The sequence below is a fragment of the Amblyraja radiata genome, chromosome 7 (genome assembly GCF_010909765.2).
Source record: "Amblyraja radiata isolate CabotCenter1 chromosome 7, sAmbRad1.1.pri, whole genome shotgun sequence".
NCBI classification, from domain to species: Eukaryota; Metazoa; Chordata; class Chondrichthyes; order Rajiformes; family Rajidae; genus Amblyraja; species Amblyraja radiata.
Window position 1 is genome coordinate 73,111,581 of NC_045962.1, and position 15,612 is coordinate 73,127,192.

Sequence of the window (15,612 nt, forward strand, 5' to 3'; positions counted from 1 at the left end):
CGAAGATAGACACAAAATGCTGGAATAACTCAGCGGGATTGGCAGCATCTCTGGATAGAAGGAATGAGTGACCTTTCAGGTCGAGTCCCTTCTTCAGATCTGAAGAAGGATCCCAACCCAAAACGTCACCCATTATTTCTATCCAGAGATGCTGCCTGTCCCGCTGAGTTATTCCAGCATTTTGTGTCTATCTTCATTAAATCATAATGTATGTAATAAATATTGAAGATTGCAGCATGGATCCCTGTGAGGCTTCTCATGACAACACTCCCTCCATCTCTGATTACCAAACCAGCTTTAAATCCAATCTACCGCCTTGCCATGGATCCCGTGGGCTCCATTCTTTTGGACATATCTCCCATGGCTAAGGCCTTAAAGACGTCACTGTTGACTTCATCAACCTCATTAACCTCATTGTTACCTCTTCAAATAATCCCATCAAGTTGCTGCACATACGGTGAGTTTTGAGAGTTGGGGGGTGGGTCATGGTTAAATTACTGGCCTGGTAACACAGAGACTGTGATAAATTAGTTCAACTCCCACCGTGACCGTGACTACCGAGGATCTTAAATTTTAATAACTCAGCCATTTGCTGGCTGCTATTACTGATAATATGCTTCTTACCAATAATTGCTTGATTGTTTTAAAATCCAAAATTGTTTTCCAAAGGCCTCAATGAAGGAAATCTACTGGCCTTTCCTGCCCTCTGTAATCAGACCCAGAAAGTATGTTTGCTAAACTGTGCTCTTACAGATCTGAGCAAGTCAAAGAGTTCACGGACAATAACTTTAGCCTTTCCAATACTCACCCCCTGTGAATGAATGCAAATACAGTTGTCTAGTGCAGATCATGGAACAATTGGTATGCTTCTGTGCTAAAACTTGTACAGATTATGCATTTAAGTATAATCATGCCGATGGCAAAATCCATTTGCCCTTTTTGTTGCTAACAGGGCAGACAAGGGAATGCATTTAGCATCATTTTACAGGATATGAAACACCATTGTATTCATTTTTAATTAATACTAGAACAAGGGGGACCCGTCCTCTCAACGCACGGTTGCGGGTGGGGGGGGCTGCGGTGTCAACAACACACACTAACCACCACCCACACATACACGGGGGGTTGAGAGGGGGCGGGAGGGGAGAAAGGGAGGGGGAGGAGGGCCCTAGGGGAGGGGGGAGGGGGGAGAGAGAGGAGGGGGGAGAGAGGGGGGAAGAGGGGAAGAGTAGGGGGAGAGGGGGGAAGGGAGGTGGATGTGGAGGGTGAAGGGGAGATGGGGAGAGGGGTGAGGTGGAGGGAGGGCAGAGGGGTGCAGGGAGAGAGGGGGAAGTGGGGGATTGGGGGGAGAGGGGGGAAAGGGAGGGGGAGGGGGGAGGTGCGGGGCGCTGCGCTGCAGACTGCCGGCCGAGTGCGAGTATTGACACAATCAGGGTCTGCCTATGTTGACAGTTTGCAGGCAGGCGATCATCGAGTTGATGTATCGCCAACTTTATCAACGGAGCGCTCGAGCTCCTGCGGCGACCAGCATTCGCAGAGGGTCTCCGGGGTCCCCGTGGACACCGCGTGTTCCCTCTCCGGGGCGGGCGGTCGACCCCCTTGCGGCCGTCAGCTGCCCGCTGCCTGGAACCGCACGTGGCCGTCTTGGCCGGGCACAGGAGCAGATGGATGGGGAGATTCCCCCCCATCCCTCCTGGCCCTCCCCCCTCTGTACCGGGTGCGCAGGTGTCGGGAGTGTGGGCTGGAATGTGGCCGGGGCTTGGGGAGCAGCCCCTTCGGATGGTCGAGCAGGGGTTGTGGCCTCTCACACTGCATGTGCATGTGGGGCACAATATCATCCTCGCCGTGGAGGTGGCAGGCGGCTGGCGAGTCCGTGAGCCGGCTCAGGTGTCTGTTGCCTGCCACAGCCGTGAAAAAAAAAGTCCCAGTTTCGTATCCTACACACTAGGGGCAATTTACAGAGGACAATTAACCTACAAACCCAGCGCCTTTGGAATGTGGGAGAAAACCAGAGCACCCAGAGAAAATCAATTCAGTCACAAGGAGAACATACAATACCAGTAGAAATATCGTCTCCAATCCACTCTACCTAGGTTCAATAATTTTTATTATTATTATTATTAAAGCTTTATTTCAGACAGAGGTCCATATAACACATCAAACAGTACAAAGAATTACAAAGATACATTAAAAATTTGCATATTAGCCTAAAATATATATACGCTATTGCACCAATGCCGTCTTAGCCTAGAAGTGAATCTATAGCAGCTTTTCAGAGGGCTGACTAGGGCTTCAATTATGTGGTTCTCTGACTTGTCCAGGCGACACATAAAACTAAACATCAGCTGTTTTAAGAGTGCCTCACAGGTTGGCACTCTAGTGGACACAAACAATTGACTGGCACTATGCCACCTAGGGACACGAAGTAGCAACCTCGTTGCATCATTGTATGCAACTTTAAGCCTCTGCATACTCTTTTTCTTATAATTAGACCACAATTGAGCAGTATATAACGGTGTGATGTAGGTTCTGAACAGGGAACACTTCACAGAATTAGACCACATATAAAACTTCCTTATAAGCATGTTGGCTTGAAGATAAATTTTACAGCGCTGTCGGTAGAGGTCTTTGTCATCCGTCCAGTCATCAGATATGACATGACCTAAGTATTTAATTTCCTCACACACAGCAAGAGGACTGTCTGACAAATAAAAGGTCGGAAAAGTTTGGAATGATCACATTAACCTTGGGAACAGTGAAGTATCAGTTTGGATTTTGTCTCAAGTCTAGAATGGGAGTTTTTTTGTTCGCTCTCATCCATTGCATGTAGGAAGGTATCGTGGCTCGGGCTACCATTGATTGCCCACCTCAAACTGCTTCTGAACTGGATGGCTTGCAATAGATCATTTCAGCGGGTGATTAAGAGTCAATGACTTGTGACTCATGGGGAACATTTGGCCTTTGACACTCGAAGAGTTGGTTTTGAGAACATTACTGCCATATTTTTGGAGCTCACAGATGCTCCTAAAGCCAAAAGAATTAATGATCCACCTTCCAAACAGCCACTTGCTTGCCCCTTCCCCCTATGTGGAAGAGTGTGGTGGTCCCATACTGGTATTAGTAGCCCCCCAAGAGCTAATAAAGATAAGACAAATCAAGCGATCCTCAATTCCAAGGAACTGCTTGAGTCATAGAGCATGAAAACAGACCCTTCAGCCCAACTTACCCATGCTGACCAACATGCTCCATCTGCAGTCCTCCCATGAAGAAGACAAAAAAAAAAACAATGACCTGAGTCTGACTCGCAGGCAATCCAGACCCCAGGCAAGAATGAACAGATTTCTCTCCCTGCAGAATGTTAGTGGACCTGGTGGATTAAAGAATCAGTATGGGTGGCGTCGGGTGGCGCCGTCAGCAATGGCAGCCTCGCCTACAGTCTGTCTGCTTTTCATCTTTTTTGTTTTTATGACTGTGTTTTAAAATATATGTATTCATGTTCTCTGATTTGTTTTATGTGGGGGTGGGGGGGGGGGGAGGTCAGGAGAAAATGTTTTTTTCAGTCTCTTACCTTGCCGGAGATGCGATTGCTTTCTGGATCGTATCGCCGGTCACTCTGCGGCCTAACACCCTTGAGCTGGCGGCCTTGCTCAAGACTGACTTTGAGCTCCACCGCGGGGCCGTGGACTTCCCATCGGAGCCCGCGATCCCTTGCCTGGCGTCGACGCTCCAACCGCAGCCTGTGGATTTCACCATTGAGGAGCTCGCAGTTTCGGGTAGAGACTGTCGCGAAGCTCCAAAGTCGCAAGAGATTCGACTAGCCCCGACCCGGGGTCCGATCGCCCCGGAGCTGAGATCCCCCCGATGCGAGAGCTTGATTGTCCTGATGCTGAGGGCCCGACCGCCGGCTATGGGAGCTAAGATCGTCCCGTCAACGAAAGGCTCGAGGCCCCCGACCACTTGAGAACAAAGAAGGGAAGAGATTGAACTTTTTTTTCACCTTCCATCACAGTGAGGAATGTGGAGGAGTCACTGTGGTGGATGTTCATGTTAAAATGTATTTTGTGTGTTTTTTTGCTTTTTATTGGTATGACTGTGTGGCAAATCAAATTTCTCGTATGTTGCAAAACATACTTGACTAATAAAGTATGATTATGATTATGATTATGATGATGGTTGCCATTATTGATTCCAGATTTCTACTCATGAGATTTATAAGAATAGCTCCAGGGTTGAAGGGTTATTGATACACGGATAGATGAGAGAGCCTGGATTGTTTTGTTTAGAGAAAAGAAGGCTGAGAACACATCTGATAGAAGTACATAAAATAATGAAAGGTCTGGACAGAGTGGATAACGGCAAGCTGATCCTATTGATGGAGATGTCAAGGACCAATAGTCAGAAGCACCAAATAAAGGGAAAAATAATCAAGAATGTTTTAAGAAAAATACTTTTCTTAAATGCTGTATATGATTGAAATCTGGGATGCACTGCCCGAAGATGTGGTGGAGGTTAGATCCTTTGTGACATTCAGCAGAGAACTGAATACATATATGGTGGAAAAAAAATTGCTCTAGTGCAGAGCCAGCACATATATGATGGGCCAAATGGCCTCAACATGAGCTGTAACCAGTTTATGATTTAAGATCCTGTTCCAGATGGAGTGAATCAGTGGAGTGAATATGATAGTATTGAGCCAGGATGTTTTTCCGTGATGGTGTATTTCTTCTTAAATGCCATTGGAACAACTCTCATTCACAGAAGTGGTAAATTTCCCATCACAATCTTGCCTTGATGGAAAGGCTTTGCAAGTTAAGGTGAGACACTTCCTGTAGAAACCTTGCATCTAACCTGCTCTTATAGTCACAGTAAGTTACATGATAAGTAAGGAGAAAAGGTTGTAAGACTTTGTATTTATATAGCATGAACTCAGCATCTCCAAACCACTTTGCAGTCACTTAATAACTTTCATCTAAACGGTGCAATGAATACTGTCCAACACAATATGGAGCAGATTCATAACATTACTTCAAAGAAATGATAAACAGAATAAACGAGACTGAAGAATAAAAGGAGCCCATGAGGCATTCTCTCATTTCTCCCAAGATCGAAGCATGGGATTTCTGCTGCCTTTAGACTAGACTGCAGAGGAAATTTGAAACACATGGGATGTGTTTTCAGAGAGTTGGTGAGGTCCTGTTCTCATGGGAGGTTGAACACATGTAGCAACATTTGGTTTGCTCTATGTAGCTTGGCAAGAAAAGAAACCAGAGATATGTTAAATTTCTAGTTGATTAGTAACTTGATCATTTCATGAAATAAGGCCACCAAATAAGAAGGGATTTACACCCATACATGACCAAAATCCTTTTTGCAGCACAATTGTGTGGCATAGTTTTAACTACTTCTCTCAACAATAGTCCTTCCAAACTATGAAGTGGCCAAATTTCCATCTGATTATTCTATTTAGAAGACACAATATTATGAGACACCACACATATTCACTGGAATTTAGAAGGATGAGAGGTGTTCTTATAGAAACATATACATTTCTTAAGGGATTGAATAGGCTAGATGCAGGAGAAAAAATTCCAATGTTGAGGGGTCCAGAACCAGGGGTCACCGTTTAAGAATAAGGGGTAGGCCATTTAGGACTGAGATGAGGAAAAATGTTTTCTCCCAGAGAGTTGTGAATCTGTGGAATTCTCTGCCACAGGCATTGGATGCCAATTTACTGGACGTATTCAAGAGAGAGTTAGATATAGCTCTTAGGGATAATGGAATCAAGGGATATATTGAGAAAGCATGAACGGGGTACTGATTTTGGATGATCAGCCATGATCATATTGAATGGTGGTACTGGTTCGAAGGGCTGAATGGCCTACAGCTGCACCTATTTTCTATGTTTCTATGTGCGTGCATGTTACACTCGACACTCTTGGTCTTATTAGAGAAAATTAAAATCAATTGGTATCATGGATGCAGAAGGTTCAAGTTAGGGTATTTTCTCTCTCTAAAGATTATTTCTAACTTCATGATGCCTGCACGTAGTTTTCATATTGAAATGATTAGATAATAGAGTACCTGGAGATGATCAAATGCCTTTGCATTGCAGTGTTGTAAGATATAAGAAATAAATTGGGTTTGAAATTGTGACATATTTCCATTATAACTTAATGGATTAAAAGCAATTAAAGAACTGAATTATTGTGCAACTTAATTGGCACATTGGCACAAGGATAGACCATTTTGTATATCCTTAATTGTTGAACCACAAAGGAGACCTTTCAGTCCATCGGGTCAGCATTGGATCCTTTTAGTGCAATCTATTAATTCCCATAAAATTGCTCTTTTTCAGTAGCCCTGTAAATTAATTTAACGATTGCCCATTCAAGTTACACATGAACTGAAATAAAAATGTGTTGGATTCATTTCTGGTCGGCGCACCCTTTAAGTGAAGTGAGATCCCTGAGACTGGACAGAGAAGATATACCAGGATGATTCCAGGGACAAATTATTTCAGCAACAAGGTTAGGATGGAGAGGCTAAGATGGTTCTCCTTAAAGCAAAGAAGGCTGAGGAGATTTAACAGAGGTGTGCAAAGATATGATGTGGGCTCAGTGTGATAAATAGCGAAGCTGTACCTATTAACAGATGGATTAGTGCCGTGGAAACAGAAATTTAAAGTGAGAAATAGCGCAAGGGGAAACGAGGAACGGACTTTTTTGACAAAATAGTATGATTATTTGCCAATTAGGATGGTGGAGCAAAATCATTCAAAGCTTTAAAAAGGGATTTTGAAATGCAAGCTACAGAAAAGGGTGGCATGGTGGTGTAGCAGTGGGGCTACTACCTTACAGCACCAGAGACCCAGGTTTGCACCTGACTAGGGGTGTTTGGCTGTACGGAGATTGTATGTTCTCCCCTTGACCCGCGTGGGTTTTCTCCGAGATCTTCAGTTTCCTCCCACACTCCAACGACGTACAGGTTTGTAGGTTAATTGGCTTGGTACAAAATGTAAAATTGTCCTTAGTGTGTGTAGGGTAGTTTTAATGTGCGGGGATCGCTGGTCGGTGCCCACTCGGTGGTCCGAAGGGCCTGTTTCCGCACTATATCTCTAAACTAAACTCAAAGCATGGGGCTGACATCACTCCTTGTGCTGAACTGTCTCCTTTTGTTATAACATTTCCATGATTCTTCAACGATTGTATAAATATTCCACATGGGAGCAAGGGTAGCGTCACAACGACAGAAATGTGCAATTGAAACATTTCCAGTGAAGCACATGGCGCATCAGGAGACCATTGGGTATATCTTGGATATGCTGATTCTTTGATTGTGTTAGTCAATTAGTTTCACTGCCTTATTCTTTCCCCAGACAACAGAAGTGCATGAAAGCATACAAAGAATGCACAGTGTCAGCCTTCAACTTTTACAGGAGTCAAGAATTTGACAGGATCATTTTGTGTGTTAGTTGAGTCATTCACAGGTAAATGGATTTGAAACTGCTTTTTATAGCAATTTAAATTACATGTATTGCAAATCACAGAAATATAAGTCATAACATATTAGTTATCTGCTAGATAAATATCATGGTGCATTATTCTTCTCCTTCAGTGAAGTAACTGACGCCTACACAATAAAAATAATTAGTTTCAACTTTTACTTTTTAAAGTGCAGTTACTCATGAGTGAAGTGCAGAAGTAATACATTGTTTGCATGATTTGCCTCAATCTAATATTGGAGGGCACTGGGCAGAGGCCAAGTCCTTAATGTATCAACTAATCACTTTGAGGTAGTCAAGACATTGAAGATCTGAGATGCTAAGATTGCACAAAGCATTGCAGCGTGGTATTTTGGTAATTATTTGCAGCTGGCCAGTCATATTTCCATGTCCTTCGGGTCACATTTACTTCTAATCATGAATTCACAGCAGTGCTCACAGGACAACGGGGCAATAACTTACTGTAGCACCATGTGGAACTCGGGGTCAAACAGCAAAATACATTATGCAGAGCTTTGCTGACGGCTGTTGCATTGTGCAACTTTCATACAGTGGCCGTCTGTTCTGCTGCTGCCTCTCTATATTTCTTGCAACTTCTTTAAAACCTTAGGTTATAACAGCGGTGCTGATGATGGACAGAAGATCCTCCAAGGACTGTCGATCTCCATGTCCTAATTTCCACCCTTCTGAACCCAACACATAGAAGGTCGGGGTGGCCACGGTGGCGCAGCGGTAGATCTGCTGCCTTACGGTGCCGGAGACCCGTGTTCGATCCCACCAACGGGTGCTGTCTGTACAGAGTTTGTACGTTCTCCCCGTGACCGCGTGGGTTTTCTCCGAGATCTTTGGTTTCATCCCACACTCCAGATTAATGCAGGTTAACTGGCTTGGTGTATGTGCAAATTGTCTCTAGTGTGTGTAGGATAGTGTTAATGTGTGGGCATCGCTGGTCAGTACGGGCTCGGTGGGGCCGAAGGGCCAGTTTCTGAGCTGTATCTCCAAAACTAAAAACACGAAAGAACTCTTCACAAAAGCGTGTCTCTAGCAAATTGCCTGATAGTAGGAAAGAAGAACTAACCAAATCTTTCAATCTTCATTTGGAAATTCTTGTGTTAATTGCCAAGGAAATATTTTTCTATGTGGAAAGAAACAGTTTATTAAGATTTAGAATAAAGAAATATTACCATTACATTTCAACATGGAAATGGATAAAAACTTGAAAAGAAAAGACAACTGGAGTTCAAGGAGATGGAATGAATTAGACAGCTTTACTTTAGACTTTGGGCCTTCGGCCCACCAGGTCCGTGCCTGCCAGCAATCACCCCTTAAATTGTCCTAGGGTGCACTATCCTACACTCCTGGGCCAATTTATAATTTACAGAAGCCAATTAACCTACACATCTGTACGTCTTTGGAGTGTGGGAGGAAACCGGAGCACCCAGAGAAAATTCACGCGGTCACCGGGAGAACGTACAAACAGCACCCGTAGTCAGGATAGAACCTGGATCTCTGACACTGTAAGGCAGCAACTTTACCGTTGCACCCCCATTCAAAGAGCAAAAGACAAAGCTTATTCAAAGAGCAATAGGCAAAGTGCTAAAGGGACCCAATGTGTCAGGCGGCATCTGTGGAGGGAATGGACCCTTCTTCAGACACAATACTTTTAGTTCGGTGATGCAGGTGTAGGCATAAACAATTAGTCTGCCAGAGCTTGTGGATTTTGGGAAGGAGATAATAATGATAATAATAATAATAATAATAATAATAATAATAATAATAATAATAATAATAATAATAATAATAATAATAATAATAATAATAATAATACTAAACTTTATTACAGACTCGAGGTCCAGACAAGGGGAAACACTACATAAAAATGCATTGCATATTTAAAAATATCATAAAGTACAAATATAATCTTAGTATATCACTTATAAAAGCATCATAAATTATATATTTAAAAAAAAACACAATACATGAATTAAAAATCCAGATTAAAAGAAAGATCAATGTCCTACAATGAGACAACGATACCAGTGTCTCCACAGCTGGGATTCGTAGCGTGTAGTGCTAACCCTTATGTTTGACATAGAAACGGGCTGAGTGGGGTTGGGGAATTATATGGTTGGAGGTTGTGGAAGTGATGAGATCGGTGAAGGTTTTGGAGATGGTGGCCTGGTGTTCATCTGTGGGGTCATGGTCGAGTAGAAGGCATATAGTGGTGTCCAAGACCTGATTTTTGGGCTCAGCACAGTAGAGGGCAGCCTTCATGACTACTATGGCACCTCCCTTGTCAGCGGATTTAATGATAATATTGGGATTGAAAAGGAGTGGATTCTGATTGGAGAACATTCAAAATGACTTCATTGGCATGCCGTCCTCAACACATTCTCTGATGAAGCCTGTAATGGTGATGGCATACTGGTTTAGTTTGGCTGCAGAGTCCTTGAATATGGATCAGTCCCCCGACTCACAACAGTCACATCGGAGCTCATCTGTTTCCTCAATCCAGCACTGTGCAACCTTCGGCCTTCACTGATAAGTTCTTTGTACAGAATGGATCTTGCTCGAGTTTGCCTCACAGAACATGCCACCTCAGTGGCTAACTATGTGAAAAATGAATAACATTTCCTCCTCAGGCCTTGTGACAAGGAACTAGAATCAGAAATAGAATCAGATTTTACTTGGCAAGTATGTTTTGCAACCTACGAACCTTCTGCGGCATTGGAGCTCCCGACTTGGCCTCTCCCGAGACTGAGAGCACTTGATGGTAAGTCCGCAGACCGCGGTGGGAGCGATCCCAGGCAAGGGATCTGCTCCGATGTTAAGTCCGCGCCCCGCGGTGGGGCTTACGACAGTCCGAGGCGGCTCTCAGCTCCAGCGATGGTAGGCCGCAGAGCCCGGAGAATGTGATCCGAACATTGATCACATCTCCGGGAAGGTAGGAACTTGAAAAAACGTTTCCCCGATCCCCTCCCCCCACATAAAACAAACCGAAGAACATAAAAACAAACTTTTAACAGATGCTAAAAATAACAAAAAGTTAAAAAAACGAACAGACTGCCGGCAGGGCTGGCCATCTCCCCGGCGCCTCGGGTGGTCTATTTGGTAAGAAACTAACATCCCATCACTACGCTATGTAGATGACTGACAAACTTTATCAACTTAACCCCAGAGCACTGCTATATTGGGAAGAATAATTTCTAAGCATTTTCAGTTGTGGCACAGTGGCGCAGCAGTAGAAATGCTGCCTTAAAGCACCAGAACCTGGGTTCGATCCTGATTATGGGGGCTATCTGTACGGAGTTTGTACATTCTCCCTGTGACTGAGTGGGTTTTCTCCGGGTGCTCTGGTTTCCTCCCCCACTCCAATGACATACAGGTTTGTAGGTAAATAGACTTTGGTAAACAAAATTGTAAATTGTTCCTAGTTTGTAGGATAGTGCTAGTGTATGGGGTGATTGCTGGTCGGTGTGGACTAGGTGGGACGAAGGGCCTGTTTCCGCGCTGTCTCTCCAAAGTTTAAAGACTAAATCGATCAGGAGTTTCTGGAGGAGGATTTTGAAATCAAAGGTAAAGATAGTTCAGGACTCGCAGGGGTTAAAATATAATCTCAGTGTGAGATTTTCTTCACAAACATCATTTAATGAATTCCTGGGTTTTGCTCCAGCAGATGGAACACAATTCAATAACTGCAACATGTGTGCAAGTGTCTTGTATTCACGCACAAAAGACTCCGCAGTTAAACAAGACATTCCGGAGCATTGAACATCCCATCCCGTGGTTACAGTGTTGCAAAAGCCAGGGCACCACTATCCACAGACTGAACCACACATTCCTCTTACGTGGGATATGCACAGTTTGTTGCTTAACCATCTGTTTCTCAACATATCTCCATTGCAAATCTTCCTGTAACAAAACACAAAGACAATTTTGCATATTTTACTTTGTGCAATTTGGTTGGTAAAGTCTCGCACTTGATTTACTTATGTAAGTTGTAGTTACCCTAAAATGTACTGAAATGTTTCTTGGGGGGGGGACGGGACTTCTGGATGTTAGTTTGCAATAGGGCAGGATGTATGTGTACGGCATGGATTTTGGTAAAATGATCCACTGGCTATATAATGAGTGTAAGAACATTGTTCTGGCCATCAGCCAACACAATGATGTCATTTAAGGTCAGGGCTCAAATGCTAGAAGCTAAGTGAGTGGAGACTCGCTAGAGAGAGAAGAGAGATGAGAGAGGGGGAAGGAGAGAGAGAGAGAGAAAGAGAGAGAGAGAGAGAGAGAGAGATAGAGGAAGAGAGAGAGAGGAGAGAGAGAGAGAGAGAGAGAGAGAGAGAGAGAGAGATAAGAGGAGAGCGAGAGATAAGAGAGAGAGAGAGAGCGATAGAGCGACTCGAGAGAGAGAGAGATCGACGAAGAAGCGATAGAGGGAGAAGAGATCGTAATAGAGCGCCTAGAGAGCTAGAGATCGAGCTAGAGAGAGAGAAGAGAGAGCTCTCTCCTATCTCGCTCTCTCTCTCTATCCATCTCTATCTCTCTCTCTCTCTCTCTCTCTCTCTCTCTCTCTCTCTCTCTCTCTCTCTCTCTCTCTCTCTCTCTCTCTCTCTCTCTCTTTTTCCATCATTCTTGGTGAACAGACTAAGATAAGCAGATCATGACTATGATTTCACAGAGCAAGGGTTTGAAGGCATGAGTCAGGACTGTTGCTGAAAAACGTGGTAAATCTTTGAAAATAATGTTGCTAACTTCAGCTCTGAAACGGGAAATTGTGTCTCCCACGGGCTTGGGATTCATCTGCTCCTCTGCTGTGTGAGAGAAATCTGTACGAGGTGACTGTTGGCACAAAGCCGTTTCCTCTGTTTATCTGATCTTGATGGGCATCTGGCTTTCTATGTGTGAGTTTCTATATCAACATCATTTGTGAGGGCTCTTGTGTGGCAACATTGATGTTCATGCTCTTCAGTGTTGACTGTAGATTCCTGTTATCCAGAGAGATGGTTACACAAGGGCTTGGCACACCCTTCTCCACTCTTAGGACCCTTTGTTGAATAACCCTGATGGGCCAGTCATTGCATGATTTAATTTATTCTGTACCAGAAGCAACTGAGGTTCCCTGATGCCCTTATATGTAAATTCCATGGCGGATTTGGAAAGGGATCTCGCTTGGTGGCAGGATGCCTCCTGTATTCAATTTGCCACCAGTGCCCACTATTACTCATTAGAACTAGCTGCTTCTCCAAAGGTAGAGCATTCTAATTTTTCAGAGTAATGAAAGGATATTGAGAACCATCTAACTTGGTGCCAAGGCACCAACCTCTACCTAAATGTCAGCAAGACAAAGGAGATTGTGATTGACTTCAGCCAAGCAAAGCAGTACACACACGCCAGTCTACTATGATGCTGCTGGTCGAAAGTTTAATGTTCCTAGGAATAAATGTCACCATCTGTCCTGGACAAACCACCTTGAAACTATGACCAAAAAAAGCACACCGACACCTTTACTTCCTTAGAAGACATACGAAGTTCGGCATGGCACTAACAACCCTCACCAACCTCTACAGATGTGCAGAGAGATGTGGACGTAACCCAGACCATCGCACAAAACCAGCGTCCCTTCCATTAACTTCACCTACACTACACACTCAGCAAGGCCACCAGCATAATTAAGGACCAGTCTCACCCCGGTCACTCCCTCTTCTCCCCTGTCCCATCAGGCAAGAACTGGAGAAGTGTGAAAACATATAGTTCCAGATTCAGGAACAGCTTCTACCCAGCTGTTAACAGGCAACTACATGGTCTTCTAGAGTGTGGTCCTACCATCTACCCGAATGGAGACCTTTGAACTATCTTCAGTTGAAATTTATTATATTTCATTGTTATATCTATATAATTAAAAGTCTCATCTTGACCACTTCCTGTTTGCACTGTGCTTTGATTTTAGAAAAAACGCTACCACATATGGCTGTGATTTTTTGGCCATCTTACTCAGAGTCCTCCCCCCGCTGCGCAGGCCCTGAGTATTTTTCCCATTGATGAAAAATAAAAGACTTATTAGTGTTTAAAAAATCTTGAGATTCTCTCTCCTGTCAATCACCACCATGAAGGCCACGCCCCTTCCGGTGGGAGGGGGAGGGACTATAAAACCCGGACGTGTGGGCGTGGCTCAGACTATCTGCAAGATGGTGAGGGAGAGGTCACGACTCTCTGTCTGAGCTGGGAAACTACAGAACACTGTGAGTATGCAATGTACTTGAATAAATGATTTGTTAGCCCTTAATGAAAATGAAATGAGTTGTTTGGCCTGCCCTGTGCTTGAAACTGCAATGGCAATGGAAATGAAATGAAAATGCAATGAGCTGTTTGGCTTGGGCCTGCCCTGTGCTTGAAACTGCAATGGCAATGGAAATCTAGTGAAAATGCAATGAGCTGTTTGGCTTGAGCCTGCCCTGTGCTTGAAGTGCAATGGCAATGGAAATAAAGAGAAAACACAATCAGCTGTTTGACTTGAGCCTGCCCTGTGCTTGAAAGAGCAATGGCAATGGAAATTAAGTGAAAATGCAATCAGCTGTTTGGCTTGGAAGTGCAATGGCAATGTAAGTGCTTGTGCTTGAAAGTGCAATGGCAATGGAAGTGAAATGAAAATGTAATAAGCTATTCGGCCTGCCCTGTGCGCTTGAAACTGCAATGCAATTGGAAATGAAATGAAACGAGTTGTTTGGCCTGCCTGAAATTACTAATTTCGGCCCACGAGGCCCCCATTAGACGAGAAACCAGTCCATTTTACCCCAAATGCCTGTATTAGCCCAGAAGGAGCATTTTGGCCCAAAGGCCCGTGCCATGCCTGGAAAAGTCAAGAAAAGTGCCTTTCACTGAGATTTCATTCAGATTTTTTTTTTAAAGAGCTCATTCGGCCCCTCAAGCCAGTACTAGCCCAGGAGTCCCTTTGGCCCATCAGTAAGTATTCCCCCTGCAAGTATTAAACCTCACCCCAGTATTTTTCTCCCTCCCTTCATTTGCTACCCGTGAGATCCAGGCCAGGATAGACCTTTCTCCTTCATTGCTGTGATCTGCAGAAAAAGATGAAAAATGTCTAAAATTGATTCTGCATCCTCTACCCCTTCTCTCTCCCAGTCTCTCACCTGTTTTGGGCAGAATTTCTGGCAGTTTCTGAGCTGCCAGCCCCCAGGCCTGAGTGACTGAGCTGCCAGCCCACCAGGCCTCAGTGACTGAGCTGCCAGCCCACCAGGCCACAGTGACTGAGCTGCCAGCCCACCAAGCCTGAGTGACTGAGCTGCCAGCCCACCAGGCCTGAGTGACTGAGCTGCCAGCCCACCAGGTCTGAGTGACTGAGCTGCCAGCCCAAGAATCCATTTGGCCCACAATGTCCATACTAGCCCTCTGGAAACCAGTCCCTTCGGCCCACAACACCCATACTAGTGCTCCAGAAAGCCCCCCTCCCCCCTCCCCCCCATTGGCCAGCAATATTGGAATTGGTGGAGAGGTGGAATATTGCATTGGGGGACCCTCCCATGTGGACATGGGACCCAATGGGTCCCACTTAGTCTAGTCTTGCACAAAATGTTGCACCCTTTATTCTTTATCTGTGCATTGTGGACGGTTGATTGTATTCATGTTTAGTCTTTTATATGGCTGGATAGCATGAAAACAAAAGCTTTTCACTTATTATTGTCATGCAATACATGACAATAATAAACTAAACTAAATTAATAAACTAATTCACTCATCTGGTGCTGGTCAAGTAAGATGATGTTTTCTTTGGATCTTTCTTCTCTGAGATATTCCTATGGGAAGTTTTGGTTCTGCAAACCAACATAGGCTAATGAGAACACTCAGAGCTTTTAGAGAGAAATCATTGTGACGTAGGAAGTATAGCAGCCAATTTCTGCACAATACGATTCTATGGTGGTGTAAATATTTACCAAGTCACAAATGGATAACTACACTGCACTTCAAAATAATGACGCTGGATGTTTTACAGGCAACAGGGTCTTGATTTACTGCCTCTTTCGAGAGGCAAATTTGTACTGAGAATTAAAATGGTTCAGTCTGTTAGAAGGTCTGAGAGATGGGTGTGAATTCTT

General features: G+C 44.2%; 1 long non-coding RNA gene across 1 annotated transcript; it reads left to right on the forward strand.

Annotated features, from left to right (window-relative positions):
• The first annotated feature begins 1,684 nt into the window (after positions 1-1,684).
• On the forward strand, positions 1,685-11,416 carry LOC116974866. Its single transcript, XR_004412478.1, has 3 exons — positions 1,685-1,851; positions 7,376-7,486; positions 11,175-11,416. It is a non-coding gene; the product is annotated as an uncharacterized LOC116974866 (long non-coding RNA).
• Positions 11,417-15,612: the final 4,196 nt, after the last annotated feature.